Source organism: Mesoplodon bidens (assembly GCF_964165515.1).
Source record: "Mesoplodon bidens genome assembly, chromosome: 1".
Lineage (NCBI taxonomy): Eukaryota > Metazoa > Chordata > Mammalia > Artiodactyla > Ziphiidae > Mesoplodon > Mesoplodon bidens.
In genome coordinates this window covers 14196585-14217865 of record NC_138176.1, presented here as the reverse complement: position 1 = coordinate 14217865, position 21281 = coordinate 14196585, and positions in this window count along the sequence as shown.

The window sequence follows — 21281 nt, the reverse complement described above, 5'->3', positions numbered from 1 at the left end:
ACTGGCAAGAAACTCTGGGCTGCAGTGAGAGGCCCCAATGGGACCTGGGTTCAGAGAAATAAGGAAGTCTTCTGAGAGTTAACCTACAAAACAAATATACTAGTTCAAAGCAGAGAGGAGCAAACATTTTGTTTCACCTGATTCACAGTATTAACATATCCAAAAGAGAATATGGTCATTGGAAGTGTGTGTGTTTGTGTGTGTGTGTCAATGTATGTGCATATATGTGTTGTGCGTGGTTGTATGTATGTGGCTGCATGTGAGTGTGAGCACATGTGTGGGTGTATGAATGTGTGTGATTGTGCATGATCATGTGTATGTGTGTGTGAGAGTGTGTGTGCGTATGCGTATACAGCTAGGGAGACCCAGGGAAGAGAGATCAAGACTTAGCAAAGCCAAGCAGCGTGTTCTTGCCTTTCCCCAGTGGAAAGAGGGCTCCTGGGCCAGGAACCCGAGTGCCTGGGTGCTGAAGGTCTGTCCATTTAGGGGGATAGGTACATCACAGGCATCAAGTTGTACAGTGTGATGCCTCTGTGATTAATATCACCCCCATCATCCAATGTTCCACTGCCCACCATCAGATTCCAAACTCGCTCAGCCACTGACTGTCATTTGGCTTCCCAGGAGCTCTCCCCCCAGGGAGGAAATGTGCCCGTGAGCAGAAGTACGGACCCAGCCCGTGGGGGTAAAGGCTAAGAGCCTGGACTGGGGTCAGCCTGCCTAGGCATGAATCCCAGTTCCTCTCCTCACTAGCTGGTATCCTCTGGAAAGTTACCTAACCTCTCTGAGCTTCAGTTTCCTCATCTTTGAAGTGGATTTAACAACAGTACCTGACGCATGGGCTGTTGTGAGGATTAATGAGACGATCCATGCAACGTGCTTAGCACAACGGCGAGTACATCCCAGGCTTTTAAAAAAGCGTAAGCTACCATCATCATAATTACAATTATTATAATAAATAAGCACATCCGTTTTTTTTTTTTTCTTTGTGGTACACGGGCCTCTCTTTGCTGTGGCCTCTCCTGTTGCGGAGCACAGGCTCCGGACACGCAGGCTCAGCGGCCATGGCTCACGGGCCCAGCTGCTCCGCGGCATGTGGGATCTTCCCGGACCGGGGCACGAACCCGTGTCCCCCGCATCGGCAGGCGGACTCTCAACCACTGTGCCACCAGGGAAGCCCCAGTTTTATTTTTTACACATCAGCCACGTGCCCTTGAGAAATGGATCCATTCCCAGGGGCTAGCTGTGCAGTAAGTTTCATGAGGACACAATCTGCTTCTTCATCTCTGGACCCTCAGTGCTAACCACTGTGTCTGGGGTAATAGAGGCTCACTCAGTGTTGAAGCAATGAATGAATGAGTTAGTGGGTGGCAAGTAAGTTTGGGGGCCCATAGGTCCAGGGCTGTAGTAAATTCACAAAGGTAACATTGCCCTACACACGTGTGCTTGGTGACCAGCCTCCTTTACCTGGGGACAGCTGACCCCAACCTACCCCTGCACATTGTTTACTCTTGGGCGAGAGAGCAGGGCAGTTTGGAGGAGCTCCTGATGCAGCCACTTGGCCACGAGGCCAAGTCTTGGGTCATTTCCCCAAACTTCCCAGGCTGCTGAATTGGGTCATCTACACCTGCTTTTGTTTTATAGTCGTCTGCAGGGAAGCGGAAGTGGTGCTGAGCCAAGGCAGCACCCTCCCATGCCTTGTTATTTATTCTCAGTGTGTTCCATGGACCAGCAAATCACCCTCAGCTAGGAGCTTGTTAGAAGTGCAAGCTCTCAGGCCAGAACTATGGAATCAGAACCTGCATTTCAACAAGATCCACAGGGGCTGTGCGTGCACATTAAAGTGTGAAAGCACTGCTTTAGGGCAACTGCCACAGAGAACCTACAGTTTGGTCACTTCTGGAAGAGAGGCCAGCATGTAGGAGTTGTTATTTCTCCCACACTCCAGAAAGTCCGCCCAGGGTCTGACCAAAAGGATGAGGCTGCACGGGTCATGCGCTCTGCGCTTGCTTCTTCCTGCCAGAATATCTCCCCTCTTCTTTTCTGAAACTCTTACGCTGCTCAACAGCCCTGCCTTTCCTCATGATTATAATGTGTTTGCTGATGGAATCGTATTTGTTTCCTTGAAAGGCGTGTTTTTAATTCAAGGGAGTTGTTAATGCAAGCTGTACTGCTGTGAGTTTTATCACCCCTCTGTGGTACCACCCCAGGCCCTGGCGTGCACCCTCTGGAACTTGAGGAGAAAACAGGATGTTCAGACTCTCAGACAATCTCCCCCCTCCCCTCATCTTTCCCCATCCGCCCAGCTGTGCAGACCTGGCACCCGGGAACGCCCTCCCTTAACTCTCCCCCCCTCTAACCTGCTCAGAAGAGAATACAAACATATGTCAATGACAATACAGTAAAATCCAGTGCAGTCCAAGAGCTCCTAAATCTTCCCAACTGCGTCTCCACTTCCTCTAACTTTATATCCTAGCATGCCTGAGCTGACCCACTCTCCCGGGTCCAGCTCAAGCAGCTGCAGTCAAGCATCTGCTCATTCCAGCTGCTTTGGGAAATGCCGGGGTTCCAGGTACCAGCCTCCTCCTGGCTGCACCTTCCAGAGTTGGGTACAGCTAAGGAGAGGGGGCCAAAGCAGTTGGAGGAATAGAAAATGGAACCCAGAACTCTCCCAAGTCCAAATCTTGCAAAGGCTCCTTCGGCTTTCCACATGGAAAACCAACCAACCAACCAACCAATGAATAAATTCAGTGAAGCTGACACAGGAATCCCAAGGCAGGACACAAGACAACTCCTGGTGGGTAAGCTTGTGGCAAAGAGGTGGTATCTCTTTTCTAAGCAGCTCTATGCTATATTTGGGAATCTAAAAGAAAGGCCTAGACTTTTCCTTGAGCAACTAGAAATTAGGCTTCTGTCCTCAGGTTCAAGTTGAAAATAGTGGTTGGAATTCTGGTGTCGACTTTACCAAACAAGGGGGAATGCAGAGGCTCCCTGGAGGTGACACCACATCCTCCTTGGCTCCTGTGGCCCCAGCGTTTGCAAAGGGCTTCATGAGACAAAGGCTCTGCGGGGCCCACTCCCTCCTCTTAGGTGCAAAGAGGCCAGTGCTTTGCCTCCAAACCTATTCTACTTAGGAGCAGAAGCTTCCAGTTTGGGTGGGAGAAGGAAAGTCATTTAAAAATTCATTTCTAAATGAAGAATTGATCATTTTTAAAGTGTCCTGCTCTTTGACCAACTGACCCTATAAAAAGACAAAGCATGATCATTTCCGTCCCACTGCTGACTCCCCAAAGCAGGATCAATGAGTTCAGGGTCTACCAGGAGACAGAGGACATGCTCAAATAGGAAAATGTAAGGTCTCCTTAAAAAAAAAAAAAAAAAAAGACTATTTACAAAGGTGCGGGCAGGGTATAGGGAAACCAAGGGGGACAGTGGAAGGTGCTGAGGCTAGTCACTGACTGGGCTCTTACCCCCTCCCCCGGCCTGAAGGGGTGAGGGAAGAGTGCATTATGGAAACCTGGAAGGAGACCGTCAAGTGGGGAGGGTCGCTGAGAGGAGCTTCCCCCAGGGGTGCAGCCGGTCGGAGCAAATCTGCGAGAAGGCAGCCAGAAGCAGAGCTATTCCAGCGTCACTGGCCCGCTTGCCCTCAGTCTTCTGCTGAGCCCTCACCCTGCCCCGCTGTTGACGCAACCTGACCAGGAGCCAGAGCCGAAGGGGCCTAGTCCGGGAGTCCAGACAGGGGGTCTCGCCAGGCCGAGAGCAGGGCGAGGAGGGTACAGGGAGATCGTGGAGCTGCCAAGAGGAGCTTCCCGGCACAGGAGGCATTCTTGTGCAGTCATCCTGCGCTGGCTAGTTATCTAATCTGCTAAACCAGCTTGTAAACTGGACACAGAGACTGCACCTTACCTCACACCCCCTTACCACCCATGGCCCTGGGTCTCTCCTGCACGCATAGGTACTCAGTAAGTGCGCGGGTGTGTGTTCATGTGCCTATGTGCCTACGTGCACATCAGCCAGGATAGGCTAGGTTATGGGGCAGTAACAACCACCAGATCTTAGCAGCTGTATGTACACAGTGAACGCTTTCTATTCACGCTACCAGTCCATTACAGGTCCGCAAGGGGTACTCTGCATGTCACAGTTACTTTGGGACCCAGAATGGCTTCATCTTTTTTTTTTTTTTTTTTGCGGTACGCGGGCCTCTCGCTGGTGTGGCCTCTCCCATTGCGGAGCACAGGCTCCAGACGCGCAGGCTCAGTGGCCATGGCTCACGGGCCGAGCCGCTCCGCGGCATGTGGGATCTTCCCGGACTGGGGCACGAACCCGTGTCCCCTGCATCGGCAGGCGGACGCTCAACCACTGCGCCACCAGGGAAGCCCTGGCTTCATTTTGATGCACACATGCACAACCATGACAGAAGAGGGAAGAAGATGGAATGAATTACACACTGGCCTGGGCATTCTGCCCGAAGTGTCACTTTTGCATACATTTCATTGGCCAAAGCAAGACTCATAGCCATACCTAACTTTGCAAGTGGGGAAGCAGAATCCCAACATGCTCAGAAAGCAGAGAGCCAGAATTATTTTGTGAACAGTCTCCACAGTGGGCAAGGGTGGTCTCCACTGGGGAGCTCTGGAGGAGCAACTGTTGCTGTTGAATTTAACTGAACAGTGTCAATAAAAATTAAATGACTAAACAAATCTATGCCTTTTGATGTATTCAGTTCAAATCAGTCAAGTCAGCAGCAGCAACAAAAAGTCAGAAATCAGGTGCTCAGGAATTATGGAAATTAAATGATTTTTTAAGTGGACAGACTGGTTTATATTACAATATTCTATTTCTGGCTGGTTTCAACATAAGCTGTTTTGTTTGCTATGAATTGTTACTGGGGTATGGAATCTTGTTTCCCTCCCCCATCAGGTTATACCACTATTTTCTAGATTCTCATGTCCTTGGCTATCCGTTTAAGACTCTGACAAGTCGACAGAGATATGCTTGTTGATCCTGATGCCTCCTTTGGCTCAGCCCCAAGGAGAATGTAAGTGCTGCCACACTCGTCTCCCACTGTGGGGGGGTGTCCCCCAGGAATGGGAGATACCATGGGCCATCCCCAAGCATCAGGTTACACACTTGCCCAATCCTGGTTCTCCAGAAAATCCCTGGACCTTATAGCAAGTCACTTCACTTCAAAAGTAGGAAAGGGTGAAAAAAATTTCCAGGTCTAGGCAATTTCTTTGTTGAATGAAAATATTTAAAACAATTTAAACCAAGTTCTCAGTATTGTTTTCATAAGTAGAAAAGCATATTCACTCATCTTCAGAAACTGTCCACACTTAAGAACTGTTTGTGTGGTGACCCTGGCCACCTGAGGTTACCATCAAATTGTCTTGTCTACTCAGCTTCTCAAAGAAATTGCCTTCAAAAAACATGAAGAGACTGTGACTAAAGGTGTAAAAGATAATTATATTTTAAAAAGACAGTATCTCCTCTCCGTTCCCTCTTATTCCTTTTGTAATCTTTTGCACACCATGAATCTTGAAAGCAAACGCCAATACTGCTTCCTCAAAGTAAACTGTCAAAGGAATTTTAAAGGCTGGATTTAGGTAGATGAATGTTTCATTTCCAATGGCAAACTAGATCTTTTGGGATGACTATTAATTCACAAGACCTCTAGGGGCCTCTTGGGGGGAGGGGGGAGAAAAGAAGCGTGAAATTGACCCTTGTGACTCAAAGTGGTCATGGTCTTCGTGATAAAGTTACTGTGGCGGCAATCTCAGAAGCTTACAAAAATGGATCGTTAGCAGGGTCCTTACCTGTCTCCCTGGGGGATTGGGGTCAGTTCGGCTCTGGGACCCTCTACAGGGTCTTTTTGTGGCCTCTCATCTTCAGCTTTTTCAGCAATTCAGATTCCGATGTGACCTGCCAGAGAGGTGGTGAGAGTGATCAGAAAGAGTAGCTTCCACTTTTATAATTCCTTTACCTGATTATAAAAGTAGTACATGCTCCTTGCAGAGAATTTGGAAAATATGAAAAACAAACAACAAAAAGGGCACCCATATTTCCCCACTCAGCGATAATCATCATCAATGTCCTGATGCCTCTCTCCCCCTTTTTAACTTTCAGCATTCTCTTTACTGATTTTTAAGTTAAATATTTCCATCATTCATTCATCCTTATTTTTTGAGCACAAACTATTGTCCTGTTCTCAGCACTAGCAAGATAATGGTAGGATAAATGGAAAAAAGTCTGTTCTCATGGAGATAAAATATTATCAGAGGGCTTCCCTGGTGGCGCAGTGGTTGGGAGTCCGCCTGCTCATGTAGGGGACACGGGTTCGAGCCCTGTTCCGGGAGGATCCCACATGCCGTGGAGCGACTAGGCCCGTGTGCCACAACCACTGAGACTGTGCTCTAGAGCTTGCGAGCCACAACTGCTGAGCCCGTGTGCCACGACTACTGAAGCCTATGTGCCTAGAGCCCATGCTCCGCAACAAGAGAAGCCACCGCAATGAGAAGCCCGTGCACCGCAACAAGAGTAGCCCCCCGCTCATTGCCCGCGCGCAGTAACAAAGACCCAACGCAGCCAAAGATTAAAATATATATATATATATGTTATCAGAGACAATTATTAAAATCTAAGGAGAAGAAAGACAACAGGAAAATCTCCAAACACTTGGAAATTAAGTAGCACACTTCTAAACAATTCATGAGTCAAAGAGGAAATCTCAAAGGAAATTAAAAAAATACATAGAACTTAGATGAAAATTAAGATATAACATCAAAATATGTGATGTGCAGCTAAAGCAGAACTGGGAGCGAAATGTATAACACTAAGTACTACTACTTTAGAAAAGAAGAAACGTCTCAAACAAAAAATCTATGTTCTTACTTCAAGAAGCTAGGAAAAGAAGAACAAAATTAGACCCAAAGTAAACAGAAGGAAATATTAAAGGTTGGAACAGAAATCATTGAAATTAAAAGGAAAACAATAGAGAAAAATCAATGAAACAAAAAGTTGGTTCTTTCAAGACATCAATAAAATTCATAAACATCTGGCAAGACTGACAAAGATAAAAGGAAGACACGAGATCAATACCAGAAATAAGACAAGGGTCACTACAGAAACTGCAGCCATTAAAAAGGTATCAAGCAAATACATTGAACAAATTTATGTTCATAAATTTGACAACTTAAAAGAAGTGTATCAATTCCTCAAATACCACAAACTACCAAAACTCAACCAAGATAAAATTAATGATTGGAATAGCCCTATAACCATTAAAGAAATTGAGTTTGTAATTTTAAAAGCTTCTGAAAGAGAAATCTTCAGTTCTACACTGGAGAATTCTTCCAAACATTTAAAGAAGTAGCATAAAATTTACATCATCTTTTCCAGAAAACAGAAGAGAGAACACTTTCCAACTCATTTTATGAAGTTGTATTACCCTGTTATACCAAAACCAGACAAAGACAGTACAAGAAAATAAAACTAGGAGACTAAGTTTCTGGTCTGGCATGTGTAGAGCTTAGAAGTCGCCACTGCATCCTAACAAATAAAATAACACTGCATCCTGGCATATATAGAGCTGAATAAACTAAAATATCAACAACTCTTCTTATATTCACCAGAGAAGTGAGGTCATAGGGCAAATTTCTGCTCCAAAAATTGGAGAAACAAACAGGAGGATACAGAAAGTCACAACTTAACAGAGCAGAAACCTTTGTGGAAACAAGTGCAGGGGTAGGAAAACTGGAACTGTAATTGACAAATATTTGGACGCTCAGTGTGGACAAGTCTGTGAATTAAACTCTCCACCAGTTTAATTCACAGTCATAGGGGGTCCCTACATTTTTTCTGAGTTTTATCTCCAGGGGATCCACCAGTGAATAATGGAGAAAAATCCCCTTGTGCTTCCAGCAGGGGGATAGAAAAAGGAACCATTTTGAAATATGCCAGAGAATTCTGTTCTGAACAAGCCAGCCCTCAAGCAAAACTATTTACTAGAGACTAAACTATGGGGTTTTATCAGAGCCTAATTGACCCAGGTGGAGAGAAATACTCAGCTCCAGCTTGCTTTAGCCTTCCATGTGGAGGAAGGAAAATACCAACTTCAGCCCCCTTTAGCCATCCTGTCCCACCAAAGTTGGGGGAGAGGAACAGATGCACTGGTGAAGTTCACAGACCAGGGGCATGGACTCACCAAAAAACTGAGACCTGATCATAGGACTAAAGAATGCTTCCCCTCCCCCCACGTCTTTCCACTACATTGCTAAATGCCTCTTTAAGGCAGTTCCTTCTACCTAGTACATCATGTCTGGCTTTCAAAAAAAAATTACAAGGTACACTAAAAAGCAAAAAGCACAGTTTGAGGAAACTGAACAAGCCTCAGAACCCGAGTCAGATATGGCAGGAATGTTTAAATTATCAGACAAGGAATTTTTTTAAAACCATGATTAATATGCTAAGGGCTTTAGTAGAAAAAGTAAACAACATGTAAGAACAGATGGATCATACAAGTGGGGAGATGGAAATTCTAAGAAAGAGTCAAAAAGAAATGCTGGAGATCAAAAATACAGTAACAGAAATGAAGAATGCCTTTGATGGGCTCATTAATAGGCTGGACATGGCTGAGGAGAGAATCTTTGAACTTGAGAATATCTCAATAGAAACTTCTAAATCTGAAAAGCAAAGAAAAATGAAGACTGGAAAAAGTGGAACAGAATATCCAAGAACTGTGGGACAACTAGGAAAGGTACAACATACATGTAATGGAAATACCAGAAGGAGAAGAAAGGGAGAAAGAAACACAAACAATATTTGAAGTAACAATGACTAGGAATTTCTCCAAATTAATGTCAGACACCAAACCACAGATCCAGGAAGCTCAGAGAACATCAAGCAGGGTAAATGCCAAAACAAACAAACAAAACCAAAAAACTACACCCAGGCATATCATAGTAAAACTCCAGAAAATCAAAGACAAAGAAAAAAATCTTGAAAGAAGCAAGGGCGGGGGGACACTTTATTTATAGAGAAGCAAAGATAAGAATTATATCCAGCTTCTCCTCAGAGAACATGCAAGGAAAAAGAGGATGGAGCAAAGTATTTTAAAGTGTTGAGAGAACCCCCCCCCCCACCAATCTAGAATCATATACTCTGGGGATTATACTTCAAAACTGAAGGAGAAATAAAAACTTTCTCAGATAAACAAAAATTGAGGGAATTTGTTACCAGTAGACCTGCCTTTCAAGAAATGTCAAAAGTTCCTCAGGAGAGAAGAAAAATTATATCGATCAGAAACTTAGATCTATATGAAGAAAGGAAGACCACTGGAGAAGGAATAAGTTAAAATAAAAACTTAATTTTTCTTATTCTTAATTGGTCTATGGAACAGATATAGTTTGTTCAAAATACTAGTAAGAATGTATTAGATTATATATCTAAGGATATATAACTAATACACACACACGTACACTTAAGTATGCTTATATATAAGCAAATGGAATGACGGCGATGATATAAGGAACGGGAGGGAAGAACTAGGAAGTTTTTTGTTCTTTTATTATTATATGTTATTTTTGTTGTTATTATAAGGTGCCTGCAACTCCCTGTGAAGTGGTATAGTGTTTGAAAGTAGAGAACTTGAAGTAGTTGTAAATGTATATTGCAAACTTAAGAGCAACCACTAAGAAGAGTTTTTTTTAAAGTATAATTGATATGCTAAGAAAGGAGAAAGTGAAATCATATAAAATGTTCACTTAAAGCCACAAAAGGCAGAAAAATTGTGGAAGACAAAAACAGAAACAAAGAACAAGGACAACAAATAGAAAACAGTAACATATATGGTATATACTGATATTAATTTAATTATATCAATAATCTCCTTAAACGTCAATGGTCTAAATATCCAAGTTAAAAGACAGAGATTGTCAGAATGGATTGGAAAAAAAAAAAGGACCAAACTGTATGTTGTCTGCAAGAAACCCACTTTAAATATAAAGATTACATATGCATTAAAAGTAAAGGGATGGAGAAAGATATACCATGCTATCAATCAAAGGAAGGGAAGAATACCTATGTTAATTTCAGACAGAGTAGACTTCAGAGCAGGGAAACTTATCAGGGATAAAGATGGGCATCACATAATGACAAGAGGGTCAATATTTCAAGAAGATATAACAATTTTTAATGTGTATATGATTAATAACAGAGCATCAAAATATAAGAGGCAAAAACAGAACTGTAAGGAGAAAAAGAAGAATCCAGTACTATAGTTGGAGACTTTTTTTTTTTTTTTTTGGCTGCGTTGGGTCTTCGTTGCTGTGTGCAGTCTTTCTCTAGTTGTGACGAGCGGGGGCTACTCTTGGTTGTGGTGCGCGGGCTTCTCATTGTGATAGCTTCTCTTGTTGCGGAGCATGGGCTTTAGGCGCGCGGGCTTCAGTAGTTGCGGCTTATGGGCTCCAGAGCGCAGGCTCAGTAGTTGTGGTGCACGGGCTTAGTTGCTCCGCAGCATGTGGGATCTTCCCGGACCAGGGCTAGAACCCATGTCCCCTGCGTTGGCAGGCAGGTTCTTAACCACTGCACCACCAGGGAAGCCCCAGTTGGAGACTTTAACACCTCTCTATCAGAAATAGATCCAGCAGGCTGAAAATCAGTAAGGGCATCGTTGAAGTCAACAGCACCTTCAGTCAATTGGATATAACTGACATTTATAGACTAGTTCATCCGATAACAGCAGAATACACATTCTTCTCAAGCTCACATGGAACATTCACCAAGACAGACCATATTCTGGGCCATAAAACACACTTTAACAAATTTAAAAGAAATGGAAATCATATAATGTCAGCTTTCAGATCACAGTGGAATTAAACTAGAAATTAACAACAGACAGATAGCTGGAAAATCCCCAAACACTTGGAGGTTAAACAGTACACTTGTAAATCTTAAGAGAAAATTTAAAATATATTTTAAGTCAATGAAAATGCAATTTATCAGAATTTGTGGGATGCAGTGACATCAGTGCTTAGAGGGAAATTTATAACATTGAATACGTGTGTCAGCAAAGAAATACCTAAACTCAAGAATTTTACCTTTCACGTTAGAGAACTAGAAAAAGAAGAGCAAATTAACATAGGAGAAAACCCAGATGACCTTGTGTATGGCTATGACTTTTTAGATATAATACCAAAGGCACCATCCATGAAGTAATAATTGATAAACTTGACTTCAGTAAAATTAAAAACTTCTGCTCGATGGAAGGCAATGTCAAGAGAATGAGCAGAAAATATTTGAAAAAGACACATTTGATAAAGGACTGTTATCTGAAATATACAAAGAACTCTTAACACTCAACAATAAGAAAACAAACAGCCTAATTTAAAAATTGGCAAAAGATCTGAACAGACCTCACCAAAGCAGATATACAGATGACAAAAAATGTATGAAACTATGCTCCACATCACATGTCATCACAGAAATGCAAATGAAAACAATGAGATACCACTACATGCCTATTGAAATGGCCAAAATCCAAAGCACTGACAATGTACACAAAAGAACTTGCATACAGATGTTTATAGCAGCTTTATTCATGATTGCCAAAACTTGGAAACAACCAAGATATCCTTCAGCAGGTAAATGAATAAATAATATTCCAGACAATGGAATATTTTCGGTGTGAAAAAGAACTATTTGTCTCTGTGTTCACTGATGAATCCCAAGTGCCTAGAACTATGCCTGGCACACACTTCCTGCTTGATAAATATTTTTTGATTCAATGAAATACACTTCACTCTTTAGCCCTGCCAGCCAAGGAGATCATGTCATACTAGGATTGCCCAGCAGATGGCGGCCAATGAACGCTAGAGACAGCTGGGAGCCTACGCTCTGAACTCAAGGTTCCTCCCAATTAAGTTCAAGATAATGACCCAGCAGACAAAATCAAGTCCAACTTACTCCTAACACAGACTTGTATTCGTGAGAAAGATGTTGTATGTAGGAGGTGAGCTGCTGAGCTCAGAAAGCCTTTATCTATTATCAGAGGTTGTTTACCCACAATTCAGGGATAAAAAAATGAAAACAGCTGTTGAGAAGAACTGAGGTCAGAGTCCTCCCACGGTGGGAAAATAGCAGGGAAGAAAGCCTGCGGTCATGGATCTGCATCAGTCCTCCAAAGGATGGAAAAGTGACACTTGACCACTATACCATCAAAGGACAGAAAAGTGACACTTGACCACTATACAACCAAAGGACAGAAATAACACTAAGAACTAACACTTCTTCCTCTGAACACGCCAGAAGATGCTCTGTTATAAGAACCTTGAGTCTCCCGCTGCAATATTGTCCTCTGGGCCCCTGCCAAGCTGCGCTCTTCCTGGGTGCTTCTGTTACCCATGCAATCAGGGAATTGAGTTGCAGTGGTAACAAACCCTTCAAAAGCTAAGTTCAAGGTGACCCTGCCTTGGATCAAATTCGGCTGTTAGAGTGTGTCAGGTTAGGAGGAGGCTCCAAGGCAGATACTGCTTGCGAATCTGAGTCTGCTGACCCAGAACTATCCAAGCCAGCTGGTCAACCTGCTCACCACTACACTGACAACAAGAGCTAGCATTTATTGGGTGCTTCCTGTGTGCCAGGCATGTGCTGAGTGCATCACCTGCGTTCTCTCAGCAATCCTCAGAGCAACTCTCCCAAGTCCACACTGCTCTCATCCCCATCTCACAGAGGACACAAGAGACGTGTTACTTTGCCCCAGGACCCAGCAAGTTTCTCTCAAGCTCACTCTCAACCCCTGGGAGGGAGGAATCTGCTGAGATGCACCATGGACCCTGATGGACCTCAGAGAACATTTAATCCAGCCCCTTTTCTTCAGATGGAGAAAGTGAGGACCAGAGTGGGGAAGGAACTGGTCCAGGTTCACTCAAGGAACCCAGAAGCCTGTCCAAGCACCACTAAGAACTATCCTGTACCTTAACATTCTTGGCTAGTGTCAGGAGGTCATCCTCATCCCTGAGTCACAGGATTTTATTTAATGTCCCCCAGACTCCAAATGTGCTTCAGTCCTGCTGGCACTAAACACTTCTGTGTAAGATCATGTCACAACAACAATACTTCTCTTGTTTTAGGAGTTTCATCAAGTGGTAGACTCTCCAGCCAGCATAACTCTCAGAATGTAAATTCTGGATTCTGCAGCTGGTGTCCTTGGCCAAACCACTCACCTGATCTGGTTTGTTCATCGGTAAAAGGGGGATAGCAGTATTCATGAAAGGGTATGTTATATTCTAGGCCAGTGTCGTCCAATGCAAATATAACGTGAGCCACAAGTGCAAGCCACGGTGTAATTTAAAATTTTCCAGTAGTCACATTAAACAAAGGTAAAGAAAACAGGAGAGCCAAAGCACTTGACACATACACATCACTATTAATTTTCATAATTTGTTTCATTTAACCCAATATATTCAAAATATTATCATTTCAATATCTAATCAATATGCAATTTATTTTGCAATGTACATAACTGTATACAGTGGATTTACAAGGAGATACTTCATGTTTGATTTCATACCAAGCCTTCAAAAATCTGGTGTGTATTTTGTGCTTATGGCCCATCTCAACTTGGACTAGCCACATTTCAGATGCTCACCAACCACCTGTGGCAAGTGGCTGCTGCGTTGAACAGCGGTGCTCTCAGCCTTGATGGATGTTCTGAGCACACGGCTCCATGTTTTCAGAGTCTGTATTCATACCTTGTCTGCTGCAGAGCATCTTCACCCGAAGAGGATGTGCTGGGACCCTGACAGGTCTGGAGGGTCTGTCTTTAGGCTCAGCAGTGGGAGGTGATAAATCCCCAGCCCCTCCCTGCTCAGGTCACTGGGTACCTTTGAAAACCTTCCTTTCCCAGATCCATTTCCTTCAGTGTCACAAGCAGCGCTTTTGTGTTCTCTGCAAAAATCCTTGTCTACTTCGTCCTTGGTTTGGCAGGAGCGTTCATAACGACTGCACAACAGACTGCGCTCCAATGAAGAGGAGGGTGAAGTGACAGGACAGCTGGAGGAACTGTGTCCCCTCCGCCTGGTGGGACCCTGGGGCCCAGGACTCTGGTCACCTGGACGCTGCCCCTGCTCTCAGGCTCAGAACCTCACCTGGCCACACCCAGTTCAACTCCGTGGCCTGCCCTGAAACCCCCTCGATACCAGGACGCTCCACCTCTGTGTCCAGGACTTACATTTGCCGATTCCCCGGTGCCAGGGCAGTGATTGCACAAGGGCTGTGCTCAGAGAAACACAGAGTGGCTCAAGCCGGGGGTTCACCCTCAGGGGGCTGGGAGGGCGGATGGGAGCCCTCATCTGCCTGGGTCTCCCTGACAGCGGTGGCCACAGGGGTTCAGGGAGAGGGCCGGGGCGGGATGGCCAATGAGGACAAGGAGGGACTCGTGAGCCAGGCTGAGACAGTGGGAAATGCTGGTGGGGTAGCTTAGACACAGGGGCCTGGGCTCTCCAGAGGCTCTGAGGGTAGTAGGGACCCACCTACTCTCCCTTCACCCCCAGCTCCCAGATAGTTCCTTACTTTCTTCTGGCAGGCAGTGGTTGAGGGCCAGGGCTCTGCCTTCACTTGGCCTGGGTTCAAACTCTGACTCTGCCACCTGCTGTGTGATTTCAGCGAGTTACCCAACCTCTCTTAGCATCAACGTCCTCATCTGTGAGGGCGATAATAGCTCCTTCCTAAATTGGGCCGAGGAGTAAATGAGGGGTGCAAGAGAGGTGCTTTTCACTACCTGGCCCCTTGTAATATTCACATTATACCAGGAGTGTGTATTACGGCTTCTCTTGTTTTTGAGCATGCAGTACTTTTTTCATAAAAAATAAAACTAATTAAAATATCCTCCCCTCTCCCCACCAATTACAAAGGCATGCGTGGTCATTGTAGAAAATTTCCAAATTTTGAAGGAAGGCATGAAAATACTGTGTCGTCTCACTGCTGGATGTTTGAAGACCTGGGGTCCCTATACCTGGAGAGATGATTTGCTCCTAAATTCATCTTCTGTGTGTCACCATTTTAGCATCAGTTAGGATTTAGTTGGGGCAAAAGGAAAACACCAAAGGGGCTACTAACGTATATGAATGAACTTACATACACCCAACAATCAAAGCATCACACACACACACACACACACACCAGCAAACACAAACAACCGAAGGGTTACACTGCACCCCGACATACCAACAGCTGAAGCGATGTCTCCCAGACCCACCCCAGCCATATTCCACACCCACAAACACATATATCCCAACCACCAAAGCTCTTTACACACATGTAACCAACAAGCAATGTGCTTCACACATACACCAAGAGTTTTTACCCACCCCCATCCAACCAAAGGGCTTCACACGCACACACACCCCTCAATAATCAAAGAGCTTCACACACCCTTTCAATGATCAAAGCATCTCATTCACACACACCAATAACCAAAGAGCTTCACACACATACAAACTCCAACAACCAAAAGGTTCACACACCCGCTCACACATTCCCCACGACCAAGCACTTTACACACACACACACCCGAAAGAGCTTTACTCTCCCACCCAAGGTGCTTCATGCACACCCACCAGCAGCAAAATGCTTTACTCCTACGCGCAATAGCCAAAGCTCTCCATAGAGACACCTGCGCAAAAGAAAACCCCGAAGCACTTCGATTTGTCTGCCGCAGCAGCGGGTACTTGAACACCAAGACGTTCAACTGCGACTTTCTTTTCAGATTAATGAGCAGAGAAAGGTTGGAGGAGGCGGGGTGGGGGTGGGGGGAATGGCGGGAGAGAGCAATTACACCCAAATCTTTTCTCTGTTGATTAGGTATTCCTTCCCCAGCCTGCTTTGGCTCCAGCTAAATCTTTTTCTAATGAGATGTGGCTTATCCAGATCAGGGCGCTGAGAAAAAAGTTGCAATTAACTTTAGGAAGAAAAGGAGTGAGTGGTAGAGAGAAGGAAGTGGGGAGGGGCGGGAGGCAGTGAGTGGGGGCAGGGAAAGGGGCGGAGCTGGCAGGCCAGGAAGGGCCGGGGGACCGGCTCTCCCGCGGGGCAAAGTGGCGCAGGGCCCAACCTCGTTTGGACCATCAGCTCCTTGAGTCCAGAGTCTAGGGACAGTCACCTGTGACCCCTATGCCTGCTGGGTCGGCCTCTCTGCCGCTCCAGGCTCAAGCCAAGCGTTGGGAGTGCTGGGTCTCCTCGGGTCAGGGGCCTTCCTGACTCAGCACACCTGACGCCTGGCAGGGATGCTGGGGGAGAAGGGCCCTCTCCACTGCCTCTCTTTCACACCTGAGCTCTACCTTCTGCACGCTGACTCCTGCAAAGACACGGGGCCTCGGCCACCTGCCAGGAACCTCCGTGACCCCCAGGTGTCCAGTCGGCACGAACTCTTTTCTCCAGACTGCTGGGTCCAGCTCTCCCCTGGCAGCCAGAAGAATCGGTCCTGGACTGGTCTGGGGTCAAGCTGGGGTCTCCCAAGCTGGGGTCTCCCAAACTCGCCTCACTGTTCCCACCTGGGAGGGGGTCCCAAGCTGTTTTCGTGTGAGCCACTGAGAAGAGTGGAGAGGGTATGGGATTGAAAGAGACATTTCATGTGGAAATGGTGAAAATGCCTCAAGCTCCTAGAAACAACACAGATTTACCTTCATTTGCTTCTCTGTCGATAGCATCAAGCTTGACCAAGCTACAACCACGGAACAGGCACTTCCTCTCCCTAGCGCTCAGTTTCTTCTTCTGTTAAAAAAAACGTAAGGGGCTGGGCTTACCTGGTGGCGCAGTGGTTGAGAGTCCGCTTGCCGATTCAGGACACACGGGTTCGTGCCCCGGTCCGGGAAGATCCCACGTGCCGTGGAGCGGCTGGGCCCGTGAGCCATGGCCGCTGAGCCTGCGCGTCCGGAGCCTGTGCTCCGCAATGGGAGAGGCCACAACAGTGAGAGGCCTGCGTACCGCAAAAAAAAAAAAAAAAAAAAAAAAAAACGTAAGGGGGGGTGGTGGTGCGCATCGGCTCTCCAGGGCATCTCCAATCCTGGTGCCCTGAGAGCCCGCGCGAGGGGCAGACGCACGCTCGAGATCCCGCGAGATGCAGAGACAGACTCCGGATGTCTCGAGGGGTGGTCACAGACGGTTCGCGTCTCGCACACTCTGCCGTGTGAACCTACAGGACGCTTCCACATCCCTGCAGCTCTTATCCAAGCGGAGACTGGGTTTTGCCCTGTTTGGCAATAAATATCCAGCACTGCCTGACCACGGCACGGCCTTTCCCCATGCCATGCACACCTCCCAGTACAAATTAGAAAGGATTTGTATTGCACTGCTGGAGACTCAGTGGGAAAAAGTGAATCTGGGGCCTCTGAATCTTGCCTCACCTGACGACCTTCCTTGGTTCCCAAAGAAGAAGGGCCCCTGTGTGTTAGTGGCCACCCAGACACACGGTTCCCTCAGTGGTATGTTTGGGTGACCTCTTAGCAAATAAGCTTGTGGAGATGACACCCGGCCAGGGGACGGATGAGCTAAACCCATTTTTCCTGTGTCTGGCTTCCAGAGAGGTCAGCCTGTTCCTCAACTTCAAGGCCCAGGAATTCCCTTAGAGCCTGGTCCACCGGATTCCTGGTCAGGCCTCCTTTGTGCTTCTGCCCTCCACCGTGTTAGCTGCTAAAGACAACCCTGGCTTTCTCCTATCTCTCTCTGGCTGTCACCAATCTAATAAGCATATGTGCTAGAAATACTAGCTGGAGTGCTAAGTTAGAAATTCTTCTTAAACATATAGTAAGGTCAGATGAAGGAAAAAAAAAAAAAAACCACCCAGAAAACAAAACAGAGAACCCCGAATCAGAAATTGGACACAGGAGGGCAGATACAGACTGAACAGGAAGTGCTGGCCCTAGGCTAAATGAAACAGCTGTCACCATTGTTCTGGACTGAAAACTGCCTTTGCAAACTCCATGAGGGCCAGGCTCAGAAAGCAGATGTTAATAATTACAGCACATGAAACGAAGGGCACAGGATTAGGCAAGTGACGAAAAAGCAATGGTACCAGTAGATTTATAACTTGCTCAGGCAAATCTGTTTGGGCTGGTGGAGGTGGGCAGGGTGACCTCACTGCAGACGCCCCCGCCCAATCCTCTTCCTAGTCTGGCAGTTTGGCTTCTGGGGTTGTCTCAGAATGGAGGGATTGTTGAAACTGTTTTGGGGGGTGGGCTGTGGAGACCCTTCCTGGCTAACTTTCTGGGGACCCCAGGCCTGCAGGACCACAGCCCGTTGCCTCTGACCTGAAGGAAAAACATAAAAGCCTCCATACCCAACCCAGGTACCCAAAGGAGATCTCTAGGCAGACAAATCCTGGAGTTGGATAGTTCGCTGGTTAACGAGGACTCATGGACACACGGCCAGGCAGCCATCCTCAGAGCTCTTGCTTTACCAAAGGGTACATGTTTAAAATCCAGGAGCTCCAGTTCTTTGCAGCTGAGATTGATTCACACTTTAAAGTCAACCAGCCCCTAGCGCCTTGGAGGAGGCAAGGGAGAGCTGGGAGAATGTTGGGACAGTTGAAGAAAGTAAGCAAAGCAAGTTTCTTGGGCTAATTACATACATAGAAAAGGCAGAGAGTCTTCCCATGTTTTCTTGAACATTCCTCGGTGCTTTACCACGTGAGCCAGAGTTGTAAAAAGCAAAACAAAACAACATACACTCACTCACATCCACCCCAAATCCTCCCATCCCACCACCCCCTAGAAAGGACGTCTCTAGGAAAGGTTAGAAAGAAGGTAAAGCATGTGTTTGCCATCTTTACGCCTGATATGGAAACCATATGCTTAAATACACTAGCAAACATACTTAATGTAACACTCTCTTTTATTAAATGTGGTTTTATAAACGCTCTCCCTAGCCAGGGCACCTTTGCGGTGCTGGAGGCTGGAACTTGGCAAAATAATCTTCCTGCTGTTACATCTATTGATACACATTTTTTGAAAATGAGTCTGGGACCCTTGGAAAATAGACTGGTTCTGATTATTATTGCAAGCGGGAAGGGGCACACAAGGGCATCTTTTTTCCTCTGATAAATTAAAAGGACTGTAACGGGTGCTTTCTGCAACCTGTAAAAGGGCAGAACCATCTGTGATTCATTTAGCAGCTCCTTACAGAAGATTTATTTGATTAATTCGGTCAGAAGAGAGAATATGGATTTTCCCCTGCTCTGAAAGGCACATACGCACTCACACATGCACACATGCACCCACCCATGGGTAGACATCTCAGGAATGAAAAATGACTAATCATGTTATTGGAACTGGCCAACGCGGGGCCCCAGGGGTGAGATCGCAGGCTCTCGCCCTGCCGATAGGAGGGCCAGTTTCAGAATAGATTTTGTATCCTTAGGCCCAATGCCACCAAAGGGTGATCATAGAGAATAATTATACTGTGGACCCTGGATCACTTTTACTGGGCATTGAGCACTGGTGCCAGGCTCTGTGCTGAGCCTTTGTATGCATTATCTCACTGCACTGTCACAACCACCCCTCTTGGAGGCGCACTATTATCATTTCTGCTTTACAGGCAGAGAGACTCCCCTATTCCCAGCAGCCCTCTGCTCAAAATTTGTTTCACATGCTATTTGGCTTTCTCAGTCGTTCATGCCCCAACCGTACAGATAGAGGCCACATCCAGCATCTGTCTTACAGTGGATAACCTTGCACAGGGTCATCCCCATTGGCCGTGCTTCATGTCCTGTGGGTTTCAGTTCAGTGTTGATAGAGAAAGACTTTCTCTGGGGCTTATTTCTAGCCTCCAGGAGGAGAGGTGGCCTCCTCTGGCCTCGGTGGTCTCTAACTGACATGCCCCAAACCCTATAAGCAGTTGTCTGCAGACCACTGTCAATTCCCAGTGGGTGGGAACAGCCCTTGGGGTAGGTCTTCAGAGAAGGCAAAGAAAACAACACAGAAAAGAAGACCCATAAAATCGTACAAGAGCTGAGCCAAAGAGGACTTTGGATATCTACGTCAGGAGTGGCAAATACAAGGCAAGGAAACGTGGCTCTGCTCTCCTTCCCGTGCTCACAGCAGACATTGCTAATGGATCCCAGCTCTCTTTCTCCCTCTAACCTTCAAAATCTTTCTCAACACAGTGCTCCAGGAAGCCTCTACGGAAAGATCGGAGCTAGGGCATGACGTGAAAACCATTTGCAGTCCCTTCCAGTCGAATGTTCCATTTTGTGGCAGGAGAAATAGGGGCCCAGAGAGAAGTCAGCTACAAAGCCAGTTAGGAAGCCAGTTCTGAGCAGTGGTTGTCTGGCCTCCCTGCTGGGTATTCTCTGCATCCATCCCAGTGGAGCTGGTGGAAGCCAAGGTACAGTGGGGCTGCATCTTGCCAGGTCTCTGCTCTCTCCTGGACCCCCAAACCCCATAGGATGTCACTGAGGCTGCTCTGCAGACAGGATGAAAGGCATCCCCTGGAAAAGTGTTGAAGATTGAAATCTCACTGTTACTTTCAACTAATTAACCCCTAAACTGGGACAGACTGGTGCAGCTTGAACCCACGACATTTTACAATCCGGGGCTTAAGATTCTGGAAAGAAGTGGAGGGCTTCACTTTGGAGATGCTAGGGTTGGCAGACTTTCCCCACTGCAGCCTTTCCCACCCCTCTCTCACTTGCTGGACCACAGGAAATGCCTAGATCAAAGGCAACCAGGGTGCAGTAGGCTGAAGGTATTGAGTGCTTGTCTGGGCTGGCTGCAGGCTGTCACCCACGTCCTCAGACTTTTCAGCCAGGCAGAATTTGTCTCTGGGGAAAATCATGGTTTTGTGAATGGAAGGAGGGGTCTTCAAGCTCAGAAGTTCCCCGTTCCCACAGCCCCTTTCCTGCTGGTCCCCTCCTAGGATCTGAACTTAAACGTTTCTCAGCCTGGTGTGGCCCAAGAGGGAATCTGGGGTTCACGACCTAGTTCTGCTGAATGTCTGATTGGCAGAAGCAAGCTTTTCCATAGGAGAAGTGAAGCTGAGGACCAGGACAGGTTTGGAGAATCAGAGAATGAGTCTGAAATACCACATATTTTGAAGGGAGGCGCCATGGCGTGATGCATCTTGTCACTACCACATTTAGCAAGGTTACCTGTCAAGTCTTCAGGGGATCTACTTGCAGAATGGATAAAGTTGTGTGTAACTTGCATGTCAGCTATTGGGTTGCTTCGGTGGGTGGGCAGTTCTGTGATTTTTGAGAAGACTTGAAAACACTTTGTTTAAACATGCTTTCGACAATC